The sequence below is a fragment of the Mesoplodon bidens genome (genome assembly GCF_964165515.1).
Source record: "Mesoplodon bidens genome assembly, chromosome: 1".
In the NCBI taxonomy this organism is placed as follows: Eukaryota; Metazoa; Chordata; class Mammalia; order Artiodactyla; family Ziphiidae; genus Mesoplodon; species Mesoplodon bidens.
In genome coordinates this window covers 72,977,910-73,002,075 of record NC_138176.1, presented here as the reverse complement: position 1 = coordinate 73,002,075, position 24,166 = coordinate 72,977,910, and the positions used below count along the sequence as shown (strand labels likewise).

The following is a 24,166-nucleotide window of genomic DNA, read 5'->3' as shown; positions in this document are numbered from 1 at the left end:
TCTCTCTTGCATCTCCCTCCACCCTCCCTATCCCACTCCTCTAGGTGGTCATAAAGCACTGAGCTGATCTCACTGTGCTGTGTGGATGTTCCCCACTAGCTAGCTATTTTACATTTCATAGTGTATATATGTCCATGCCACTCTCTCACTTTGTCACAGCTTATCCTTCCCCCTCCCTGTGTCCTCAAGTCCATTCTGTACGTCTGCATCTTTATTCCTGTCCTGCCCCTAGGTTCTACAGAACCATTGTTTTTTTTTTAGATTCCATATATATGTGTTAGCATATGGTATTTGTTTTTCTCTCTCTGACTTACTTCACTCTGTATGACTGTCGCTAGGTCCATCCACCTCACTACAAATAACTCAATTTCATTTCTTTATACGGCTGGGTAATATTCCATTGTATATATGTGCCACATCTTCTTTATCCATTCATCTGTGTATGGACACTTAGGTTGCTTCCATGTCCTGGCTATTGTAAATAGAACTGCAGTGAACATTGTGGAACATGACTCTCTTTGAATTATGGTTTTCTCAGTGTATATGTCCAGTAGTGGCATTGCTGGGTCGTATGGTAATTCTATTTGTAGATTTTTAAGGAACCTCCATACTGTTCTCCATATCGACTGTATCAATTTACATTCCCACTAAAAGGGTAGGAGGGTTCCCTTTTCTCCACACCCTCTCCAGCATTTATTGTATATAGATTTTTTGATGATAGCCATTCTGACTGGTGTGAGGTGATACCTCATTGTGGTTTTGATTTGCATTTCTCAAATGATTAGTGATGTTGAGCATCCTTTCATGTGTTTGTTGGCAATCTGTATATCTTCTTTGGAAAAATGTCTATTTAGGTCTCTTGGATTGGGTTGTTTGTTTTTTTCATATTGAGCTGCATGAGCTGCTTATACATTTTTGAGATTAATCCTTTGTCAGTTGCTTCATTTGCAAATATTTTCTCCCATTCTGAGGGTTGTCTTTTGGTCTTGTTTATGGTTTCCTTTGCTGTGCAAAAGCTTTGAAGTTTCATTAGGTCCCATTTGTTTATTTTTGATTTTATTTCCATTTCCCTAGGAGGTGGGTCCAAAAGGATCTTGCTTTTATTTATGTCATAGACTGTTCTGCCTATATTTTCCTCTAAGAGTTTTATAGTGTCTGGCCTTACATTTAGGTCTTTAATCCATTTTGAGCTTATTTTTGTGTATGGTGTGAGGGAGTGTTCTAATTTCATTCTTTTACATGTAGCTGTCCAGTTTTCCCAGCACCACTTATTGAAGAGGCTGTCTTTTCTCCAATGTATATTCTTGCCTCCTTTATCAAAAATAAGGTGACCATATGTGTGTGGGTTTATCTCTGGGATTCCTGTCCTGTTCCACTGATCTATGTTCCTGTTTTTGTGCCAGTACCATACTGTCTTGTTTACTGTAACTTTGTAATATAGTCTGAAGTCAGGGAGCCGGATTCCTCCAGCTCTGTTTTTCTTTCTCAAGATGTCCTTGGCTATTCAGGGTCTTTTGTGCTTCCATACAAATTGTGAAATTTTTTGTTCTGGTTCTGTGAAGAATGCCATTGGTAATTTGATTGAGATTGCATTGAATCTGTAGAGTGCTTTGGGTAAAATTCAAGCTACTTGGAATTTTACTTGTTACCTCTAACCAACAGGAGACTAATACACTTCTCTATTTCTAGCCAAAATCTCACTTCCTCTAAGAAAACTTTCTTGCTCCCTTGGTTGGAATTAACCTCTCCGTCTCCTATGTTTCCACGACTCTAGTTTTGATTACCCAATGCTTATATTGAAGCCCATTTTATACATATGAGTTATTTATTAATTTATCTGTATTTATGTATAAACTGTGAGTCCCTCCAGGACATTGTCTTTGTGAGTTATTTGAATAGCCCCCTGTGTCTAATACAGTGCAAGGCTCACACCTAGCACTCAATAAAAGTTTGACAGTTTGAATAGAACTGAATCACTATAATTCAAATGATATATTTTGTCTGTGGGAGCCATCAATAAACATTTTTGTTTTTTACTGGGCTCTGAATAACAAGTATGAGGAGATCAAAAGTGGTTTAAAGAAAAAAATCAAAATCACCTAATTTCGTTGTTCAGAATATCACATTAAGTAGATATTTGATAATTTTCTGCTTAATTTTATCCACAAAAACAAACTGTTGTGCTCAGTTTGGCTGTTAATATACCGAAGATTTGCTGACAAAGGCTCCAATTCCCCCTTCATTTACACTTGGGAAACCCCTGTTTACTGTGTTCTGCTTAATGAGCCTTGGGACACTCATCCTAAACCTAGTCACAGACAGGAATCACCAAACATTCTTAGGTATTGTGCAGACCCCAACCACAAACACCTTTAAAAGTGGACATTGAAAAGAGGTTGAGAAACAAACTGTTTAAAAGAAATAAGCTACTGGGCTTCCCTGGTGGCGCAGTGGTTGAGAGTCCACCTGCCGATGGAGGGGACAAGGGTTTGTGCTCCGGTCTGGGAAGATCCCACATGCTGCAGAGCGGCTGGGCCCATGAACCATGGCTGCTCAGCCTGTGCATCTGGAGCCTGTGCTCTGCAGCAGGAGAGGCCACAATAGTGAGAGGCCCGCATACCACAAAAAAAAAAAAAAAAAAAAAAGCTATTTTCATAAAAGTAGTTCATGTTTATTGTAGAAAATTAAAGATAGGTAGCTAAGTAAAAGAAAGAAAATACAATTGCGTATTATTCTACCACACAGAAATAACCATTGATATTGTGAGGTATGTCCTCCTTAATTGCTGTTCTCTGTGTGTGTGTGTACATCTGTACAACAGATTTATATACTTCAAATAATATTTAAAAATTTTCATTTTTTAACTTAGCATAACATGAACATCTTTTCATGTCATTAATTTTCCTCAGTTGCAACATTTTAAATGTCAATATTATGTGGAAATACTGTAGTCTAATTAACCAGTCATTCAATATTTGAAATCTAGATAAACTGCCATTTTCACTATTATAAGCAGCTCTCCTGGCTAAAACCTGTTCACACCTATGATTATTTACTTATGAAATTAGGAATAAGTGTAATTGTTGAGCTAAAGTTATTAATGTTTCTTAAGGCTTTTAACAAGTCTTGGTAAATTATAGCAGCAATTGCAAACATTTTCTTCGAATAACCAATGGATTAAAAACCCTCAGCTGGATATTACTGCCCTGACCTCAATTTGGAAATACATTTTTAAGCTTCTAATTTGATAATCAAAATCACAGAACTTTAATGCTCCAGACATATATACAACAACTGTAGAAGAAGGAAGAAAATAAATAGCATTGCTTTTGAGGACCATGGTGATTCCCACCAAGCAAACTCTTCTCTGGAAATTGTTTCTAGAAAATACTTCAATATTTCTATTTGGTGTGGTTTGGCAGTAAGTCTAGACTCAATTTTGGACCCTCTATTAGAATTCATATAGAGGAAATCCACCTTGGACATCATCTGACTCATTCTAACAAAACCTGGGTCCCATCTATCCTTTCTATATGGCACTTCCATGCACAGCATTGTGGTGAGACCTGGATGTATTCACTAAATTAGTTTGCTCCATTATTAATGTTGAAACCTAAAAGAGCAATGATATTAAGATTTTAACTGTAACAAGTAAGGTTAGAGTGGAGGAAAGGTGAAAATGTATTAAACAAAACAAAACAAAACAAAACAAAACAAAACAACCCCAGGCTTCCCTGGTGGCGCAGTGGTTGAGAGTCTGCCTGCCGACGCAGGGGACATGGGTTCGTGCCCCAGTCCAGGAAGATCCCACATGCCACGGAGTGGCTAGGCCCGTGAGCCATGGCTGCTGAGCCTGCGCGTACGGAGCCTGTGCTCCACAATGGGAGAGGCCACAACAATGAGAGGCCCACGTACTGCAAACAAAACAAAACAAAACAAAAACAACCCTAAGAAGTGGGGACTCAATGGGGATGTTATGAGAGCGAAGAACCAGTTCTAGTTTTATTTTTTAGTGAGGCAACTGAGGAGAGGATGGCTTGTGAGACAGAAATTGCAGCAAGTGGGAAAAGAGGATGTTGGCAGAAGGCCCTGGCACCCACTGGGCTAGGATAATTATCTAATTACGATGGCATTCACTGAGACAGTTGGCTTGTAGATTACAAAGCTTTTCAGGGTAAACTAGCCATTATTTCATCAGTTTTCTCTAAACTACTGATTTGTCTGTGTGAAATTTCCTGCTGTGAAACTAGATTCTAAACTGGCTAATTGAGTCAAACTGCAAGTTGAATCAATATCACAGCTAGACAGCAAGTCTTTTAACCAATCGTGCAGCTAAATGCCCAAGTAGGGGGAACCGTCAAGATGGCAGAGGAGTAAGACGTGGAGATCACCTTCCTCCCCACAAATACATCAAAAATACATCTACATGTGGGACAACTCCTACAGAACACCTACTGAATGCTGGCAGAAGACCTCAGACCTCTCAGAAGGCAAGAAACTCCCCACGTACCTGGGTAGGGCAAAAGAAAAAAGAAAAAACAGAGACAAAAGAACAGGGACAGGACCTGCACCAGTGGGAGGGACCTGTGAAGGAGGAAAAGTTTCCACACACTAGGAAGCCCTTTCACTGGCAGAGACGGGCAGTGGGCGGCAGGGGGGAAGCTTTGGAGCCACAGAGGAGAGCACAGCAACAGGAGTGTAGGGAGCAAAGCAGAGAGATTCCCGTACAGAGGATCGGTGCCGACCAGCACTCACCAGCCTAAGAGGCTTGTCTGCTCACCCGCCGGGGAGGGTGGGGGCTGGGAGCTGAGGCTAGGGCTTCAGAGGTCATATCCCAGGAGGAGGACTGGGGTTGGTGGCATGAACACAGCCTGAAGGGGGCTAGTGCACCACAGCTAGCTGGGAGGGAGTCCGGGAAAAAGACTGGACCTGCCTAAGAGGTAAGAGATGATTGTTTCGGTGTGCGCAAAGAAAGGGGATTCCTTCCCCATCTGTCCAAAGAAGGCAGAGCACTGCCTACACGAGCCCTGAGCCACGGCTATCAGCTCAGACCCCAGAGACGGGCATGATACACTAACGCTGCTGCTGCAGCCACCAAGAATCCTGTGTGCAAGCACAGGTCACTATCCACACCTCCCCTTCTGGGAGCCTGTGCAGCCCATCAGTGCCATGGTCCCGTGATCCAGGGACAAGTTCCCCGGGAAAATGCACGGTGCACCTCAGGCTGTTGCAATGTCACATCAGCCTCTGCTGCCACAGGATCGCCCCGCATTCCAATTAGAACTACATTACCCCTCCCACCCCCCAGCATGAGTGATCCAGAGCCCCCTAATCAGCCACTGCTTTAACCCCATCCTGTCTGCGTGGGAACAGATGCCTGAGGGTGACCTACACACAGAGGTGGGGTCATAACCAAAGATGAAACCCCAGAGCTGTGCGAACAAAGAAGAGAAAGGGAAATTTCTCCATGCACCCTCAGGAGCAGCGGATTAAATCTCCACAATCAACTTGATGTACCCTGCATCTGTGGAATACCTGGATAGACAACAAATCATCCCAAAATTGAAACGGTGGAATTTGGGAGCAACTGTAGACTTGGGGTTTTCTGTCTGAGACTAATTTCTTTCTGATTTTTATGTTTATCTTAGTATAGTTTTAAGTGCTGTTTATCATTGGTGGATTTGTTTATTGGTTTGGTTGCTCTCTTCTTATTTTTTATTATTATACTTTAAAATTTTTTAAATTTATATTTATTTATTTTATTATTATTATTTTTTCTTTCTTTTTTCTTCCTTTTCTTCTGAGCCGTGTGGCTCACAGGGTCTTAGTGCTCTGGCCTGGTGTCAGGCCTGAGCCTCTGAGGTGGGAGAGCCGACTTCAGGACACTGGTCCACCAGAGAACTATGGCCCAACATAATATCAATCAGTAAGACCTCTCCCAGAGATCTCTGTCTCAACGCTAAGACCCAGATCCACCCAACATCCAGCAACCTACAGTGTTGGACACCCTATGCCAAACAACTAGCAGGACAGGAACACAACCCCACCCATTAGCAGAGAGGCTGCCTAAAATCATAATAATGCCACAGACACCCCAAAACACACCACCGGACTCAGTCTTGACCACCAGAAAGACAAGATCCAGGCTCATCCACCAGAACACAGGCATTAGTCCCCTCCACCAGGAAGCCTACACAACCCACTGAACCAACCTTACCCACTGGGGGCAGACACAGAAAACAACAGGAACTACAAACCTGCAGCCTGTGAAAAGGAGACCACAAACACAGTAAGTTAAGCAAAATGAGAAGAGAGAGAAACGCACAGCAGATGAAGGAGCAAGGTAAAACCACACCAGACAAAACAAATGAAGAGGAAATAGGCAGTCTACCTGAAAAAGAATTCAGAGTAATGATAGTAAAGATGATCCAAAATCTTGGAAATAGAATGGAGGAGATACAAGAAATGTTTAACAAGGACCTAGAAGAACTAAAGAGCAAACAAACAATAATGAACAACACAATAAATGAAACTAAAAATTCTCTAGAAGGAATCAATAGAAGAATAACTGAGTCAAAAGAACAGGTAAGTGACATGGAAGATAAAATAGTGGAAATAACTGTTGCAGAGCAGAATAAAGAAAAAAGAATGAAAAGAACTGAGGACAGCCTCAGAGACCTCTGGGACAACATTAAACACAGCAACATTCGAATTATAGGGGTCCCAGAAGAAGAAGAAAAAAAGAAAGGAACTGAGAAAATATTTGAAGAGATTATAGTTGAAAACTTGCCTAACATGGGAAATGAAATAGTCAATGAAGTTCAGGAAGCACAGAGAGTCCCATACAGGACAAATCCAAGGAGAAACATGCAAGACACATATTAATTAAACTATCAAAAATTAAATACAAGGAAAAAATATTAAAAGCAACAAGGGAAAAGCAACAAATAACATGCAAGGGAATCCCCATAAGGTTAACAGCTGATTTTTCAACAGAAAATCTGCAGGCCAAAAGGAAGTGGCAGGACATATTTAAAGCGATGAAAGGGAAAACCTATAATCCGTATTATTCTACCCAGCAAGAATCTCATTCAGATTCGATGGAGAAATTGAAACCTTTAGAGACAAGCAAAAGCTAACAGAAATCAGCACCACCAAACCAGTTTTGCAGCAAATGCTAAAGGAATTTCTCAAGGCAGGAAACACAAGAGAAGGAAAAGACCTACAAAAACAAACCCAAAACAATGAAGAAAATGGAAATAGGAACATACGTATCGATAATTACCTTACATGTACATGGATTAAATGTTCCAACCAAAGGACATAGACTGGCTGGATGGATACAAAAACAAGACTGGGGGCTTCCCAGTGGCGCAGTGGTTGAGAGTCTGCCTGCCGATGCAGGGGACACGGGTTCATGCCCCGGTCCGGGAAGATCCCACATGCCACGGAGCAGCTGGGCCCGTGAGCCATGGCTGCTGAGCCTGCGCGTCTGGAGCCTGTGCTCCGAAACAGAAGAGGCCACAACAGTGAGAGGCCCGTGTACCGCAAAATAAAAACAAACAAAAAAAACTAAGACCCGTATATATGCTGTCTACAAGAGAGCCACTTTGACCTAGGGACACACACAGACTGAAAGTGAGGGCATGGAAAAAGATATTCCATGCAAAAGGAAATCAAGAGAAAGGTGGAGTAGCAATTCTCATATCAGACAAAATAGATTTAAAATAAAGACTATTACAAGAGGCAAAGATGGACACTACATAATGATCAAGGGACCAATCCAGGAAGAAGATATAAGAATTGTAAATATTTATGCACCCAACATAGGAGCACATCAATACATAAGGCAAATGCTAACAGCCATGAAACGGGAAATCCACAGTAACACAATCATAGTAGGAGACTTTAACACCCCACTTTCACCAATGGACAGATCATCCAAAATGAAAATAAATAAGGAAACACAAGCTTTAAATGATATATTAAAGAAGATGGACTTAACTGATATTTATAGGACATTCCATCCGAAAACAACAGAATACACTTTCTTCTCAAGTGCTCATGGAACATTCTCCCAGATAGATGATGTCTTGGGTCACAAATCAAGCCCTGGTAAATTTAAGAAAATTAAAATTGTATCAAGTATGTTTTCTGGCCACAATTTTGTGAGACTATATATCAATTACAGGAAAAACTCTGTAAAAAATACAAACACATGGAGACTAAACAATACACTACTAAATAACTAAGAGGTCACTGAAGAAATCAAAGAGGAAATCAAAAAATATCTAGAAATAAATGACAATGAAAACACGATGACCCAAAACCTATGGGATGCAGCAAAAACACTTCTAAGAGGGAAGTTTATAGCAATACAGTCCTACATCACGAAACAAGAAAAATCTCAAATAAAAAATCTAACTTTACGCAATTAGAGAAGGAAGAACAAAAAACCCGAAGTTAGCAGAAGGAAAGAAATCAAAAAGGTCAATCAGAAATAAATGAGAAAGAAATGAAGAAAACAATAGCAAAGATCAATAAAACTAAAAGCTGGTCTATGAGAAGATAAACAAAATTGCTAAACCACTGGCCAGACTCATCAGGAAAGAAAGGGAGAAGACTCAAATCAATAGAATTAGAAATGAAAAAGGAGAAGTAACAACTGACACTGCAGAAATACAAAGGATCATGAGAGATTACTACAAGCAACTATATTCCAATAAAATGGACAAGCTGGAAGAAATGGACAAATTCTTATACACGCACAATCCTCCGAGTCTGAACCAGGAAGAACCAGAAAATAAAAACAGACCAATTACAAGCACTGAAATTGAAACTATGATTAAAAATATTCCAACAAACAAAAGCCCAGGACCAGATAGCTTCACATGCTAATTCTATCAAACATTTAGAGAAGAGCTAACACCCACCCTTCTCAAACTCTTCCAAAATATAGCAGAGGGATGAGCACTCCCAAACTCATTCTACGAGGCCACCATCACCCTGATACCAAAACCACACAAAGATGTCACAAAAAAAGAAAACTACAGGCCCGTAACACTGATGAACAAAGATGCAAAATACCAGCATGTACCTCAACAAAATACCAGCAAACAGAATCCAACAGCACATTAAATGGATCATACACCATGATCAAGTGGAGTTTATCCCAGGAATACAAGGATTTTTCACTATACACAAATCAATCAATGTGATGCACCATATTAACAAGGATAGGATAAAAACCTAAACCTATCCTGAAGGATAAAAACCACATGATAATCTCAATAGATGCAGAAAAATCTTTTGACAAAATTCAGTACGCGTTTATGATAAAAACTCTCCAGAAAATAGGCATAGAGGGAACTTACCTCAACATAATAAAGGCCATATATGACACACCCACAGCCAATATCATTCTCAATGGTGAAAAACTGAAACCATTTCCTGTAAAATCAGGAACAAGACAAGGTTGCCCCACTCTCACCACTGTTATTCAACACAGTTTTGGAAGTTTTAGCCACAGCAGTCAGAGAAGAAAAAGAAATAAAAGGAATCCAAATCGGAAAAGAAGAAGTAAAACTGTTACTATTTGCAGATGACATGATACTATACATAGAGAATCCTAAAGATTCTACCAGCATACTACTAGAGCTAATCAACGTATTTGTTAAAGTAGCAGGATACAAAATTAATGCACAGAAATCTCTTGCATTCCTATACACTAATGATGAAAAAGCTGACAGAGAAATTAAGGAAACACTCCCATTTACCACTGCAACAAATAGAATAAAATATCTAGGAATAAACCTAACCAAGGACACAAAAGACCTGTATGCAGAAAATTATAAGACACTGATGAAAGAAATTAAAGGTGATCAAAACAGATGGAGAGATATACCATGTTCTTGGATTGGAAGAATCAACATTGTGAAAATGATACTACCCAAAGCAATCTACAGATTCAATACAATCCCTATCAAACAACCAATGGCATTTTTCACAGAACTAGAACAAGAAATTTCACAGTATATATGGAAACACAAAAGACCCTGAATAGCCAAAGCAATCTTGAGAAAGAAAAATGGAGCTGGAGGAATCAGGCTCCCTGACTTCAGCCTATAGTACAAAGTTACAGTAATCAATACAGTATGGTACTGGCATAAAAACAGAAATATAGATCAATGGAAGAGGATAGAGAGCCCAGAGATAAACCCATGCACATATGGTCACCTTATCTTCGATAAAGGAGGCAAGAATATACATTGGAGAAAAGACAGCCTCTTCAATAAGTGGTGCTGGGAAAACTGGACAGCTACATGTAAAAGAATGAAATTAGAACACTCCCTCACACCATACACAAAAATAAGCTCAAAATGGATTAAAGACCTAAATGTAAGGCCAGACACTATAAAACTCTTAGAGGAAAAGACAGGCAGAACACTCTATGACATAATTCACAGCGAGATCCTTTTTGACCCACCTCCTAGAGAAATGGAAATAAGAACAAAAATAAACAAATGGCACCTAATAAACTTAAAAGCTTTCGCGCATCAAAGGAAACCATAAATAAGATGAAAAGACAACCCTCAGAATGGGAGAAAATATTTGCAAATGAAACAACTGACAAAGGATTAATCTCCAAAATTTACAAGCAGCTCAATAAGAAAAAAACAAACAACCCAATCCAAAAATGGGCAGAAGACCTAAATAGAAATTTCTCCAAAGAAGATATACAGATTGCCAACAAACACATGAAAAGATACTCAACATCACTAATTATTAGAGAAATGCAAATCAAAACTACAATGAGGTATCACCTCACACCAGTCAAAATGGCCATCATCAAAAAATCTATAAACAATAAATGCTGGAGAGGGTGTGGAGCAAAGGAAACCCCCTTGCACTCTTGGTGGGAATGTTAATTGATACAGCCACTCTGGAGAACAGTATGGAGGTTCCTTTAAAAACTAAAAATAGAACTACCATATGACCCAGCAATCCCACTACTTGGCATATTCCCTGAGAAAACCATAATTCAAAAAGAGACATGTACCACAATATTTATTGCAGCACTGTTTACTATAGCCAGGACATGGAAGCATCCTAAATGTCCATTGACACATGAATGGATAAAGAAGATATGGCACATTTATACAATGGAAATTTACTCCGCCATAAAAAGAAATGAAATTGATTTATTTGTATTTAGGTGGATGGACCTAGAGTCTGTCATACAGAGTAAAGTAAGTTAGAAAGAGAGAATCAATTACTGTATGCTAACACATATATATGGAATCTCAAGACAAATGGTATGTGATGAATCTAGGAGCTGGACAGGAATAAAGATGCACACATAGAGAATCGACTTGAGGACATGGGGCGGGGGAAGGGTAAGCTGGGACGAAGTGAGAGAGTAGCATGGACATATATACACTACCAAATGTAAAATAGATAGTTATTGGGAAGAAGCCACATAGCACAGGGAGATCTGCTCGATGTTTTGTGACCACCTAGAAGGGGTGGGATAGGGAAGGTGGGAGGGAGGCAAAAGAATGAGGGGATATGGGGATATATGTATATATATAGGTGATTCACTTTGTTATACAGCAGAAACTAACACAACATTGTAAAGTAATTATATTAACATTTTTTAGTAAAGATGTTAAAAAAAAAAAGGAAGGCAAGCTAACAACAACAAACAATTCCCAAGTTACCTGATACCTGCCTGGAAACGTTCCAGGCCTGTATCAGTGCAGGGATGTCCATCCATTTGTAGAAAGTAAGGCTGGGACCCTGGGACAGACTTCTCAGCATGAGCAAGAGGAGGAACAGAGCCAAGAGAGGTGAATGAAGGCCAGACCAGAGATTGTGGTCAAATCTGATAACTTCTGGAGCCCTCTGAAAAAGGAAGAGGATTGAGAAGTTCATCCCAAACTCTGTTTTGACTAATAGAAAAGGAAGGTGCTTATATTGATATCCTCGGATAAAAGGTAGAGAGTAGACCAAGAGTCCCTTCTTTGTTTCTCTTATCTGCCTTAACTCACGGACAGGCAGGAAAGAGTTCCTTGGTGGTGGTTGAAGGTGGTCTTCGGGCTCCCTGTCCTTTCCTACTTAGAATTTTATATGAAATGCTCAGAAGACAAATAGTACTGCTAAGAATAGCCCTTCTGAGTTGAAGAGTCAGTAGGTTTTGTGACCCTTTAGAAATTCTTTTAGAATAAACCCTGAGTTACATTGTGGAAACACAGGAAAAAATAATTTGGAAACGGTTTGAAACAACCAATGAGATTATAAGTAAAATATGTAAATTTTTTATGCACCCAAGTCACCCACAAAATTATATTTAAGGGCTCTGGCTGAGCACAACAAATGGGTAAACATTTTTGTGTTTGATCACTTGAGTATTTATTGTGTGTGTGTATTACTCATGTGTGTTTATCCTTCCTCTCCCTGCATACTCAGACTCAGAGCTTATGAGGTATAAGAACAAACCAGACCAAACCAACCAACAAACCAAACAAAACTGTTATCCTTTTCAACAGGACATCTATTTCCTTCAGATATAATATCTTGAAAAAAAAACAGTGATATTAGAAAGAACTGGCTCAACATTTACCAATTCTTTTTTTAAAATTTTTATTTATTTATTTTATTTTTGGCTGCTTTGGGTCTTCATTACTGCTCATGGGCTTTCTCTAGTTACAGTGAGCGGGGGCTACTGTTTGTTGTGGTGTGCGGGCCTCTCATTATGGTGGTTTCTCTTGTTGTGGAGCCTAGGTTCTAGGCACACGGGCTTCAGTAATTGTAGCACGTGGGCTCAGTAGTTGCAGCTCATGGGCTCCAGAGTGCAGGCTCAGCAGCTGTGGTGCACGGGCACAGCTGCACTGCAGCATGTGGTATCTTCCCGGACCAGGTATCAAACCCACATCCCCTGCATTGTCAGGTGGGCTCTCACCCACTGCGTCACCAGGGAAACCCTGGACTGAATTAAAAAAACATTTGTTTTCCCCATTTACTAGTTTGGAAAATGTGTATTCTCTTTCTTTTTTTAGTAGTAGTTTTTTTTTAATTTTAATTTTTGAATTTTATTTTATATATTTGTTTACACAGCAGGTTCTTATTAGTCATCAATTTTATACACATCAGTGTATACATGTCAATCCCAATCGCCCAATTCATCACACCACCATCCCCGCTCCCCCACAGCTTTCCTCCCTTGGTGTCCATACGTTTGTTCTCTACATCTGTGTCTCAACTTCTGCCCTGCAAACCAGTTCATCTGTGCCATTTTTCTAGGTTCCACATACATGCATTAATATATGATATTTGTTTTTCTTTTTCTGACTTACTTCACTCTGTATGACAGTCTCTAGATCCATCCACGTCTCAACAAATGACTCAATTTTGTTCCTTTTTATGTCTGAGTAATATTCCATTGTATATATGTACCACAACTTCTTTATCCATTCGTCTGTTGATGGGCATTTAGGTTGCTTCCATGACCTGGCTATTGTAAATAGTGCTGCAATGAACATTGGGATGCATGTGTATTTTTGAATCGTGGTTTTCTCTGGGTATATGCCCAGTAGTGGGACTGCTGGATCATATGGTAATTCCAGTTTTAGTTTTTTAAGGAACCTCCATACTGTTCTCCATAGTGGCTGTATCAGTTTACATTCCCACCAAAACTGCAAGAGGGTTCCCCTTTCTCCACACCCTCTCCAGCATTTGTGGTTTGTAGATTTTCTGATGATGCCCATTCTAACTGGTGTGAGGTGATACTTCATGGTAGTTTTGATTTGCATTTCTCTAATAATTAGTGATGTTGAGCAGCTTTTCATGTACTTCTTGGCCATCTGTATGTCTTCTTTGGAGAAATTTCTATTTAGGTCTTCTGTACATCTTTGGATTGGGTTGTTCATTTTTTTCATATTGAGCTGCATGAGCTGTTTATATATTTTGGAGATTAATTCTTTGTTCATTAATTCATTTGTAAATATTTTCTACTATTCTGAGTGTTGTCTATTCATCTTGTTTATGGTTTCCTTTGCTGTGCAAAAGTTTTTAAGTTTCATTAGGTCCCATTTGTTTATTTTTTGTTTTTATTTCCATTACTCTAGGAGGTGGATCAAAAAAGATCTTGCTGTGATTTATGTCAAGGAGTGTTCTTCCTATGTTTTCCTCTAAGAGTTTTAAAGTGCCCGGTCTTAAATTTAAGTCTCGAATCCATTTTGAATTTATTTTTGTGTATGGTGTTAGGGATTTTTCTATTTTCATTCTTTTCCATGTAGCTGTCCAGTTTTCCCAGCACCACTTATGGAAGAGACTGTCTTTTCTCCATTGTATATCCTTGGCTCCTTTGTTATAAATTAGTTGACCATAGGTGCATGGGTTTATCTCTGGGATTTCTATCTTGTTCCATTGATCTATGTTTCTGTTTCTGTGTCAGTACCATATTGTCTTATTAGTGTAACTTTGTACTATAGTCTGAAACCAGGGAGTCTGATTCCTCCAGCTCTGCTTTTTTCCCTCAAGACTGCTTTGGCTATTCGGGATCTTTTGTGTCTCCATACAAATTTTAAGATTTTTTGTTCTAGTTCCGTAAAAACTGCCCCTGGTAATTTGATAGGGATTGCATTTAATCTGTAGATTGCTTTCGGTAGTATAGTCATTTTCACAATATTGATTCTTCCAATCCAAGAACATGGTATATCTCTCCATCTGCTGGTATCATCTTTAATTTCTTTCATCAGTGTCTTATAATTTTTTGCATACAGGTCTTTTGTCTCCCTAGGTAGGTTTATACCTAGGTATTTTATTCTTTTTGTTGCAGTGGTAAATGGGAGTGTTTCCTTAATTTCTCTTTCAGATTTTTCATCATTAGTGTATAGGAATACAAGAGATTCCTGTGCATTAATTTTGCATCCTGCAACTTTACCAAATTCATTGATTAGCTCTAGTAGTTTTCTGGTGGCATTTTTAGGATTCTCTGTTTATAGTATCATGTCATCTGCAAACAGTGACAGTTTTACTTCTTCTTTTCCAATTTGTATTCATTTTATTTCTTTCTCTTCTCTGATTGCCATGGCTAGGACTTGCAAAATTATGTTGAAAAATAGTGGTGAGAGTGGACATCCTTGTCTTGTTCCTGATCTTAGAGGAAATGCTTTCAGTTTTTCACCATTGAGAATGATGTTTGCTGTGGGTTTGTCCTATATGGCCTTTATTATGTTGAGGTAGGTTCCCTCTATGCTCATTTTCTGGAGAGTTTTTATCATAAATGGGTGTTGAATTTTGTCAAATGCTGTTTCTGCATCTATTGAGATGATCATATGGTTTTTATTCTTCAATTTGTTAATATGGTGTACCACATTGATTGATTTGCATATATTGAAGAATCCTTGCATCCCTGGGATGAATCCCACTTGATCATGTTGTATGATCCTTTTAATGTGTTGTTGGATTCTGTTTGCTAGTATTTTCTTGAGGATTGTTGCATCTATATTCATCCATGATATTGGTCTGTATTTTCTTTTTTTTTTTTTTTAATTTTATTTATTTATTTATTTATTTATGGCTGTGTTGGCTCTTCGTTTCTGTGCCAGGGCTTTCTGTAGTTGCGGCAAGCGGGGGCCCCTCCTCATCGCGGTGCGCGGGCCTCTCAGTATCGCGGCCTCTCTTGTTGCGGAGCACAGGCTCCAGACGCGCAGGCTCAGTAATTGTGGCTCACGGGGCTAGTTGCTCCGCGGCATGTGGGATCTTCCCAGACCAAGGCTCGAACCTGTGTCCCCTGCATTGGCAGGCAGATTCTCAACCACTGCGCCACCAGGGAAGCCCTGTATTTTCTTTTTTTGTAGTATCTTTGTCTGGTTTTTGTATCAGGGTGATGGTGGCCTCATAGAATAAGTTTGGGAGTGTTCCTCTGCAATTTTCGGAAGAGTTTGAGAAGGATGGGTGTTAGCTCTTCTCTAAAGTTTGATAGAATTCACCTGTGAAGCCATCTGGTCCTGGACTTCTGTTTGTTGGAAGATTTTTAATCACAGTTTCAATTTCAGTGCTTGTGATTGGTCTGTTCATATTTTCTATTTCTTCCTGGTTCAGTCTTGGAAGGTTATACCTTTCTAAGAATTTGTTCATTTCTTCCAGTTTGTCCATTTTATTGGCATAGAGTTGCTTGTAGTAGTCTCTTAGGATGTGTTGTATTTCTGCAGTGTCTGTGGTAACTTCTCCTTTTTCATTTCTAATTTTATTGATTTGAGTCCTCTCCCTCTTTTTCTTGATGAGTCTGGCTAATGGTTTATCAATTTTGTTTATCTTCTCAAAGAGCCAGCTTTTAGTTTTATTGATCTTTGCTATTGTTTTCTTTGTGTCTATTTCATTTATTTGTGCTCTGATCTTTATAATTTCTTTCCTTCTACTAACTTTGAGTTTTGTTCATTCCTATTTCTCTAGTTCCTTTAGGTGTAAGTTTAGATTGCTTACTTGAGATTTTTCTTGTTTCTTGAGGTAAGCTGGTATAGCTATAAACTTCCCTCTTAGAACTGCTTTTGCTGCAGCCCATAGGTATTGGATCATCGTGTTTTCATTGTCATTTGTTTCTAGGTGTTTTTTGATTTCCTCTTTGATTTCTTCAGTGATCTCTTTGTTATTTAGTAACATATTGTTTAGCCTCCATGTGTTTGTGTTTTTTACATTTTTTTCCCTGTAATTCATTTCTAATCTCATAGTGTTGTGATCAGAAAAGATGCTTGATATGATTTCAATTTTCTTAAATTTACTGAGACTTGATTTGTGACCCTAGATATGATCTATCCTGGAAAATGTTCTGTGCACACTTGAGAAGAAAGTGTCATCTACTGTTTTTGGATGGAATGTCCTATAAATTTCAATTAAATCTATCGTGTCTATTGTGTCATTTAAAGCTTTTGTTTCCTTATTTATTTTCATTTTGGATGATCTCTCCATTGGTGTAAGTGAGGTGTTAATGTCCCCCACTATTATTGTGTTCCTGTCGATATTCTCTTTCATAGCTGTTAGCAGTTGCCTTATGTATTGAGGTGCTCCTATGTTGGGTGCATATATATTTATAATTGTTATATCTTCTTGTTGGATTGATTCCTTGATCATTATGTAGTGTCCTTCCTTTTCTCTTGTAACATTCTTTATTTTAAAGTCTATTTTATCAGATATGAGAATTGCTACTCCAGCTTTCTTTTGATTTCCATTTGCATGGAATATCTTTTTCCATCCCCTCACTCTCTGTCTGATGTGTCCCTAGGTCTGAAGTTTGTCTCTTGTAGGCAGCATATATATGGGTCTTGTTTTCGTATCCATTCAGCGAGCCTGTGTCTTTTGGTTGGAGCATTTAATCCATTCATGTTTAAGGTAATTATCGATATGTATGTTCCTATGACCATTTTCTTAATTGTTTTGTGTTTGTTTTTGTAGGTCCTTTACTTCTCTTGTATTTTCCACTTAGAGAATTTCCTTTATAATTTGTTGTAGAACTCGTTTTGTGGTGCTGAGTTCTCCTAGCTTTTGCTTGTCTGTAAAGCTTTTGATTTCTCCATCGAATCTGAATGAGATCCTTGCTGGGTAGCGTAATCTTGCTTGTAGATTCTTCCCTTTCATCACTTTAAATATATCATGCCACTCCCTTCTGGCTTGTAGAGTTTCTGCTGAGAACTCAGCTGTTAACCTTATGGAAGTTCCCTTGTATATCATTTGTCATTTTTCCCTTGCTGCTTTCAATAATTTTCTTTGACTTTAATTTTTGCCAATTTGATTACTATGTGTCTCAGCATGTTTCTCCTTGGGTTTTTCCTGTGTGGGACTCACTGCACTTTCTGGACTTAGGTGGCTATTTCCTTTCTCATGATAGGGAAATTTTTGACTATCATCTCTTCAGATATTTTCTCTGGCCCTTTCTCTGTCTCTCCTCCTTCTGGGACCCCTGTAATGCAAATGTTGTTGCATTTAATGTTGTCCCAGAGGTCTCTTAGGCTGTCTTCATTTCTTTTCATTCTTTTTTCTTTATTTTGTCCTACAGCAGTGAATTCCACCATTCTGTATTCCAGGTCACTTATCCGTTCTTCTGCCTCATTTATTTTGCTACTAATTCCTTTTACTGTAGCTTTCATTTCAGTTATTGTATTATTCATCTCTGTTTGTTTGTTCTTTAATTCTTCTAGGTCTTTGTTAAACATTTTTTGCATCTTCTCGATCTTTGCCTACATTCTTTTTCTGAGGTCCTGGATCATCTTCACTATCATTATTCTGAATTCTTTTTCTGGCAGTTTGCCTATGTCTACTTCATTTAGTTGTCTTTCTGGGGTTTTATCTTGTTTCTTCCTTCATCTGGTACATAGCCCTCTTCCTTTTCATTTGTCTATCTTTCTGTGAATGTGCTTTTTGTTCCACAGGCTGCAGGATTGTAGTTCTTCTTGCTTCCGCTGTCTGCCCTCTTGGTGGATGAGGCTATCTAAGAGGCTTGTGTAAGTTTTTCAACATTTACCAATTGTTTTTCCACTTAATATCACAGTTGCAAAGTTCTAATTTTCAATAGCACAACCAAAGACTAGGAGCACCCCATCAAGCAGTGTCTAACAGGAATTTGTAGATGAATACCCCACACATGGGACAATCCTCAGGTGTGTTCTGTATAGCATCCTCCACCTCCCAGTGTGTTATGAGCCCCAGGTGGCCACAAAGGTAATCTGCTCACAAATATACCCTATCTTGTCTTCCTTTCCTTCTCTGTCCCATTTCCCCATTCCTTTATTGCTGCTCCAGGGGTCATCTCCCCAATAAATGACTTGCTGTAAAATCCTTCTATCTGGATCATTTTCTGAGGGGAAAAAGACAGTGTAAGACAGAGTGAGGTGGCCAAGGAATATTTTCCTGAGTAAAGGCTTGAAGGAGGTGAAGGAGCAGGCCATGAAGTTACTTTGGGGAGGAACATTCAAGGCAAAAAAAAAAAAACAACCCAGCAAGAGTACAGGCTTGAAACAGTTGGTGCTTCTGGTTTGTTTAATGAACACTGAGAAGGCCAGAATGTGGAAAAGGGTGTGGTCAGAGAAAATGAGGGACCAGCTCATGTAGGACCACACAGGTCACATAAAAATGTTAGGTTTTGATCAGAGTGAGATGAGAAGCAATTTTGGTCGATTTTGAGTAGAAGAGGGACATTATCTGACTGACATTTTGAAAAGAATCACTCTGGAGGCTTGATTGTGGCAAGGGTGGAGAAGAGAGATGGGTCAGGAGGCAGGTATAATAATCTAGGCGGTTATTGATGGGTTTTTGAATCGGAATGGGAGTAAAGGAACAGGTGAGAAGTGGCCTGATTCTGGATAAATTTTGAAGGCAGAGCTAATAGAATTTGTTGATAGATTCGATAGAGGGTCTGAGAGGAAAAATCAAGAATGACCCCAGATTTTTTCCCAAGTAACTGTAAGAATGGAGCTAAAACCTAAGTGTCCATCGACAGATGAATGGATAAAGAAGATGTGGCACATATATACAATGGAATATTACTCAGTCATAAAAAGAAACGAAATTGAGTTATTTGTAGTGAGGTGGATGGACCTAGTGAAGGTAGGTGTAGGAAGTGAAAAAGAAAAAAACAAATACTGTATGCTAACACATATATATAGAATCTAAAAAAAAAAAAAGGTCATGAAGAACCTAGGGGCAAGATGGGAATAAAGACACAGACCTACTAGAGAATGGACTTGAGGACATGGGGAGTGGGAGGGGTAAGCTGGGACGAAGTGAGAGAGTGGCATGGACATATATACACTACCAAATGTGGAATGGATGGCTGGTGGGAAGAAGCTGCATAGCACAGGGAGATCAGCTCAGTGCTTTGTGACCACCTGGAGGGGTGGGATAGGGAGAGTGGTAGGGAGGGAGATGCCAGAGGGAGGAAATATGGGGATATATGTATATTTATAACTGATTCACTTTGTTATAAAGCAGAAACTAACACACCATTGTAAAGCAATTATACTCCAATAAAGATGTTAAAAATAAAATGGAGCTGAGGTGAGAAAGACTGCAAGGGGAGCAAATTTTAAAGGGAAAAGTAGGAACTCTGTTTTAACATGTTAAATTTAAGATGGCTTGTAGACAATTATGTAGAGGTTTGAGTGGGGAGCTGGATACAAGCAAAGAGAGCCTTCAGGGAAAATGTCCAGGCTGGAGGTACAAATTTGCCAACCATTAGCATGTAGATAGGATTTAAAGGCATGAAACCAGATCAGATCTTCAACAGAGTGAAGGGAGACAAAGGAAAGAAGAGGCCCACAGACTGAGCCCTGAGCTATTTCAGTGTTTACAGGTTAGGATCAACCAGCAAAGGAGATGGAGGAGGAGCCATTGGAATACTAGGGGCCAAACTGGGTTTATGTGCAGTCCCAGGACACAGAAAGAGAAAGCTTTTCTGTCAAATGCTGGTAACAGGTCTGAGAAAGGAGAGCCTCCTTCTGCTAACGTCTAAAGCAGTTATTTGCTGCATAAGTAATTAGCATAACTAATCACAAACTCCCTTCTGTCGTGATCATTTCTAGCAACACCTTGAAATGTATCTTTGATTGTTACTTGGCTTTTTATGTGTTTATGAGTCATTTTCTTGACCATATTATAAACTATTTTAGGGCAGGACCATGATATAAATTTCTATGATTTCCACTTAGAATTTAACAAAGGGCCTTGCATACAGTAGACACTTGACAAACATTTAATCTTTTAATTTGCATATTTAACTAAAATATTACATTCTCCATGAAATATTGACTACTTAATCTATCTGAAGTGATCTGTCCCTTCTGTGAACTCCAACTACATTTATTGTCTGCACTTATCAATTGTTGCTTTGCATTACAAGTTATCTTTTCATAGCTATGGGTCTTGTCACCGCTAACTAGGGATTTTTAGTCTTTTAATGGCAAAGGATGAGTCTCCCATGTCTTTGTGTCCTCCAAATGGCATAAGATTAATTATTAATTAACTCATGTAATCAATGACTTCTCTGTATCTAAAGAGCCCTAAATAAGTGCTTGTTAATAAATATGTGTTTCCCCGTTATATGCTTCCTTTCTGACCTAGTATTTATTCTTTGGAGTCCAGGATTCATGGCCCTGTACTGAAATGCACAGCAATGTTCATCTATGCTTAGTTCATCTATGTGTAAGTTTGCACCACATGTCTGGCATTTCATTAGAGAGGTTTATAGCACCATTATAATAATCACAGCTACTGAAATTTTGTTGCTTATTTTTACAGATAAAAGCAAATTAAAATAGTGGTTTGTGCATCTCAGTTCTGAGAAGTGAGATGATGAGCACGATCTTGTTACCCAGGCTAAAGGGATGACTTTCCTAGATATTAAAACAGATTTGTGTATCACATCTCTTTTTTTTTCAATTTTGAGCTTTCCAACCCCTGCACTGAAATGGAAAATGCATTCATTTATCTCCTCACTTGGCCCAGCATTTTTTGACCTGGACTATAGATTATACAAATTAAAGAAAAATGGAGTCGTCCTGAAAAGGAGATTATGAGGTACTTACAAATGTAACAACATGGGGGAGAGTTTCCATTATAAAACTGTAATTCAAGGAGTTTTAAAAATCCCTTATTTTTTGAGCTGAGGCCTTCTGAACAAGCAAAGATAAGAGATTTTCTTACCTATAAAAAGAAGTTTCACATATTAGAATATTGATGTATCATTTCTATACCCAACTTAATCTGAATCCAATCTGACAGCAAACTGTCTTCCAAGATGACAAAGCAGAAAATTCCCTCCCAGAGGAAATCAGAACATGAACAGAGATGACTCAATGTCACTTACATCTTGTATATTAACACAGTGACAGTGATGACTCAATGTCAGTTACATCTTGTATATTAACACAGTGACATTGTGCTTGGCAGCACCATTTACTGATATGATTTTTATTTTTAAATTTAATGTTCCACAACTATAGACTTTTCCAACCTGATTGGCAAACTTTTTAAAAAGTAAGGAAAACGTCATTGAGTTTGCCTTTTTTTTTTTTACTTTTTTTTTACTTTTCTAATGTAACATCAATTATTTGACCTTATAATGGAGGAACAATGGCTCAGACTATGTAATAAATGTAGAGATTCCATTTCCAAGTGAAAATGAAGTATTTGGTCTTAAAAAACATGGAGTTCTAACCTGGCCATATAAATCATGGGATTCTTCATTGTGATGTGATGGTAGTAACCATGAAATTCAGTATTTTTTTGAGGATTGAAGAATATATGTATCAATGTTTCAAGAAGGTTTCCAGCAAGAGTATAGTATTTTAAAGTCAGCACATTAGCTCAGAAAAGTCAGTACAAAGCAGAATCAGAAATTCAAGTGTATTTCTGAATCATTGCTCCCAGCATCTCAATTATAGTTAGCAGGAATTGCTTTGATTTTTTCCAGACTTTTATTTAATATAGCAACTAAAATAAAGTGCTATGCTTTCTGACTTTCTGGGCAGCATTTGTTTTCATATTATCAGCCTGGCTTTTATCTCTGCACTCACTCTGTGAAGTCCTGTTACTGAGAAGTTTGACCACAGGAGCTGCTGGACTCTGCAAGGGAAAGGACTAGATTGAGAAGGAGGTGGAAGTGGAGAGAGGGACTTAGTCGGTTTTTTCCTCCATTTGTTTTACAATCCAGAAAGATTTCTGGTATTCTAAGCATAGCACAAGAAAGAGCCAAGATACTTGGGAGATTATTATATACTACAAAGTTTCTTCTAAACAACTTAATGTGTATCCTTATACTAAAAATGTAGTCTCTTCCTCCCTGAAAGCACAATAAAAAGAGAATTAATTGGAAAGTTTGGCAGAATAAACAAGGTAGAGTCATAGGAAAGGTTTTCATTCTTGCATATAAAATTTTACATGTATATTTAAAAGGATAATATAGTTAAGGAGAGAAAGGAAGAGAGAAAGAAAAAATAAGGACATTATAATTTTAAATTAAACTTTTTATTTTGAAATAATTGTAAATTCACATGCAGTTGTAAAAAAAAAAATTAGAGGGATCCTGTGTCCCCTTTACAAGTTCCTCCAACTGCTGCAATATCTTGCAAGACTATGTGTGCATTGAATTTTGATATGATATTATAGAACATATTATGAATGGAGTATGGTGATTGCTTGCATAAATGAGACATGTCTGTGAGAAATCAACATCTTGATTCCACTTAGTTCACAGCAATTTCATGGAGGAGACAGGGTTGATTTTAAGAAAGTTACGCTTAGTGAACTAAGGTGGAATATATTTGAGGCATAGAATACAATCTGAAAATTTTGGAAGTTAACAGAGACAGAAAGAGTAGCTGGGTGAATCTATGAGACCAGAATTATCTTAATACCAAAACCAGGCAATGACATTACAAGAAAAGAAAACTATGGACCAGTATATCTAATGAATAGAGATGTAAAAATCATCAACAAAATATTAGCATATTAAATTTAAAAATGTATAAAAAGAATTATACACTATGACAGAGTGGGATTTATCCCAGGTATGCAGTGACAGGTCAACATTCAAAAAGCAATTAATGTAATCCATCACATCAGATTAAAAAAAGAAAACATCACATGATCATATGACAGATACAGAAAAAACATTTGACAAAATCCAGTGCCGATTCATGATTAAAAAAAACTCTCGATAAACTAGGAATAGAGAGGTATTTCCTCAACTTGACAAAGAATAACTACAAAAAACCTACAGCTAACTTAACGGTGAGAAACCTGAAGCATATTTGCTAAGGTCAGGTACAAGGCAAGGATATTCCCTCTCATCACTCATTTTCAACATTGTACTGGAAGTTTTAGCTAATGCAATAAGACAAAGGAAATAAAAGGTATACAGATTAGGAAGGAAGACATAAAACTGTCTTTGCTCATAGATGACACTATTGTCTATGTAGAAAATACAAAACAATCAACAAAAAAACCTCCTGGAACTACTAAGTGATTATTGCAAGGTTGTAGGTTATAGGGTTAATAGACAAAAGTTAATTGCTTTCCATACCAGCAATGAACAAGTGGAATTTGAAATTACTAACACAACACCATTACATTAGCATCCCCCAAAATGAAATATTTAGATATAAATCTAACA

General features: G+C 38.3%; 1 protein-coding gene across 1 annotated transcript in view; it reads right to left on the bottom strand.

The window, feature by feature from the left end:
* ARHGEF38 (Rho guanine nucleotide exchange factor 38) overlaps positions 1-24,166 on the bottom strand; it is a gene marked incomplete at its 3' end in the record, with an annotated part of 156,452 nt that overhangs the window by 76,603 nt on the left and 55,683 nt on the right. The window lies entirely within an intron of this gene.